This window comes from Styela clava, chromosome 4 (genome assembly GCF_964204865.1).
Source record: "Styela clava chromosome 4, kaStyClav1.hap1.2, whole genome shotgun sequence".
NCBI lineage: Eukaryota > Metazoa > Chordata > Ascidiacea > Stolidobranchia > Styelidae > Styela > Styela clava.
The window spans coordinates 3,215,753-3,218,980 of record NC_135253.1 but is presented as its reverse complement, the minus strand read 5'-3'; the positions used below and the strand labels follow the sequence as shown (position 1 = coordinate 3,218,980).

General features: G+C 36.1%; 1 long non-coding RNA gene across 1 annotated transcript; it reads left to right on the top strand.

The window, feature by feature from the left end:
- Positions 1–562: 562 nt before the first annotated feature.
- LOC144422052 (uncharacterized) lies at positions 563–1,989 on the top strand. The gene is made up of 3 exons (XR_013475126.1): positions 563–814; positions 1,331–1,436; positions 1,855–1,989. It is a non-coding gene; the product is annotated as an uncharacterized LOC144422052 (long non-coding RNA).
- Positions 1,990–3,228: the final 1,239 nt, after the last annotated feature.

The following is a 3,228-nucleotide window of genomic DNA, read 5'->3' as shown; positions in this document are numbered from 1 at the left end:
CAGCTATCTCGCGGTTATGTTAAAATAAGTCCACTTGGTAGTAATCAAAAGCATAGAGCTCAGAAGACAGTCTTCCACATATTATCAGCAAAATGCATTGGTGCGACGAATTTGGTTCCAAACGGATACAAATTTGGCTTCGCGTCATAAGGCGCAAGTAATATAATACTACGTAAACCTGCGGCTTCGTATGTCATCTCGACATAGAATTTATAGCTTACGATAAAAAAAAAACTAATATTGCACTTAATATTATATCGAGTGGAAGGATATTTTATTTTAGGCATCATGTAAACTGGTGATTCAACTGACAGCACTCATTCTCAAACGGACAGGTCTACTTGCAGTCACGACTCCAACTACTGGTGAATCTAGTAGTTTTACGCTGTATCGCTTTATCTTTTATCGGACCAAAGTATATGCAAATGTTTTGGTTAATATAATTTTGAATTGAGTGGCATATTTTCTTAATTTAATTATTTGCTTAATGCTCCTAAGTTTTAGAAATATCTCAGATCGCAACGGATTCAAATTTTGAATTTGAATTTTCTGACTCCGCCAAAGCCTGACGTACTTTCCCGCCAAAATGGCTGTTTAGTGCGGTTTCCAGTTTCGCTAGGAAGCAGCTTGGCTTGGTTCGACTCTCAAAACAATTGAAGTAGCCTAGTTTGAAAGTGTGAATCTGTATATTTTACACTATGCTGCCTGAAGGTTGTAAAACGGAAAGTATGGAGAAAGAAATACCGTTACCTAGGTTGTAAACTCTGGACTACTGGTGCTTGTAGACTACCGGTAGATCTTCAGGTTTTGAAAGGTGAGTTAATTTATGCTATATCTGTCATTATTAATCAATTTTGCATTAATTGGATTGGCCTGTTAACTACAGCATTGCCGTACTAGATGTCCCATCCCTGCATTTAGACAATGAGCTATTGTAGGCCTACTGTACCATATTCTGTTATTTTACTTTTAATTGCTCATGTTTAATCTTTGTTACCGGTATTCTATTTATTGGAGTTCTAAACCAAGGTAGTCTACACCAATGCAGAAAGGTCTCTTATTTTTTTAAATTTCAGACAATGTTAGCCTAATTCTTAAAAAGCAGAAAAGGATTTACAATAGCCTATTAGCAGACTGGTAAAATTGTAATTTCAGTTACCCTGCGATTTGAAATGACTGATTCGAGATTTGAACTAGACTAATTTAAAATAAAATGCATCTGGAAAGACATCTCTAGTGAAACTGCAAGATTATAATCTGCAGTAGACAGTCATGAACTTTTCATGCCTATATCATTTTCATACATCTTCAATCTGCTAATTCTTTTCAGTTCGAAAGTGGACAAACATATCCTGCCATTTTACCTCTGGGGCATTCACATTTGGCCCTTATCAAGTCTGTCATTGTATCAACACTACAAAAGAATTTCTGGAAAGGTGAGGAACTGGTAGCCTATTGGTGTTTCTTTTTTCGATGGCAATGGTATGGACTTAACTGTTTAATAAAAAAAGCCTTGCTTATAAATATGAGCATCCTGTTACTGTATATATTGAGCCTCCTTGCACTAAGTTGATTTTTGTGCAATAAATAGACAAAAAAATTCAAACATAGTTTTTTGTCTTTCTATATAACAATTTTCATTGTTTGGAGAAATAATGATATAATTGCGAGCTTCAGAAATGATATAGCCTATAATAAATTTAACTTCTTCTGTGCATTGAATATACTATGAATCTACCACTTTGCTAATGGAATCATTTTACCCCAGCAGATCAAGTTATAACATATGTAAATATGTTGACTTCTCACTCAACTACTTGTTTACATTTTATACCAGCTATGCCCTTTTTTCAGCCGAATTGCCAAGATAAACAGCCAGTGCAAGAAAAAGTGACAGAGGGCCACTGCAATGTTGAATCTTTTAGATGGTTTCCACCTATTTGAAGAGATGAAATGAACTATTTTGCTGGCGGAAACGATCACTTCTCGAGTGTATTTGATACTATTTCGTTGCTGATATTTGATCACATATTTTATTAAAAGTGATTTCTTTTCAGTTGTATTTCATTTCTTCAAGTGCTGGCATGAGGGTTAATCGAGTTACTTTGCGGATGTTGTTTAGTTTCACAACTTCTTCTTGTAGTTAAGGTTAGCATCGCTATGGCTGTAAAAATCGGAGACATCCAACCCACTGCTTTTGCCTAGTACATACATTTGGTTGTAAAATTACAAGCGCTTGCAACGATACAATACATCTGAAGTTGTATATGGTGTTCACAACGAAGTGCATGGCATCGCTGCTGCCGCGTGTTTGGTTGTAAATCGCCCTTAATTTTTTTTACAGTGTAGATTTCTTCTCGTTTCCTGCTTTTGGACAGAACCATTACTGGGAACTCTGCAGTCACCACCAACTGCACATCCGCTAGTGCTTGAAGCACATTTATGCTAATTCTAATAAAGTCTATATATATATCGATAATATATATAACAAAAGAACTGGTTACAGAATTAGAAAAGCAGAATAAACCCACTTAAATTATAAAATCTAGATGATTTGTGACAAAAAAATAGCCTGGTATGCGTTATTTCACTGCAAAAAATGTTACAGGGAAAGGTGCGGCACAGAGATTGAGCGAGTATATATGTTGACTTCGATTCGTTAAGTTTACCGCAATTTCTAATAATGCAGCGATATTGTTACTTATCGATCTCGATCGGTAAGTAAGTTGAAAGGTATTTGTCCGTTTGTTACTTATCGATCTTGATCGGTAAGTATGTTGATAGGTATTTGTCTGTCTGTATGTCTGTGTGTTAGATGCACGCGATATCTCACGAAAGCGAGGTTCAATCTGCTCCAAATTTTGCATGTGCATTCATCTTATCTCGGATCAGAAGCCTATAGATTTTGGATGTATTATGTCGTATAATTAGCGAGTTATTAATTAATTAGTGATGGGACACACGGTGTCACTATGGAGTAAGACCACTGTTTTGGGGATCCCCTAACCTTCGATCGATAAGTCTTCGGTTTCCAACCGAATTCTAGTTTGTCTGTTAGACCCCTTCGTATGTTACGCGATATCTCACGAAAGTGAGGTTGAATCTGCTCCAAATTTTGCATGTGCATTTTGCATCATATCCTGGACCAGAAGCTTATTGATTTTGAATGAATTATGTCGTATAATTAGCGAGTTAGGATTTAATTAGTAATGGGACACGCAATGTCTC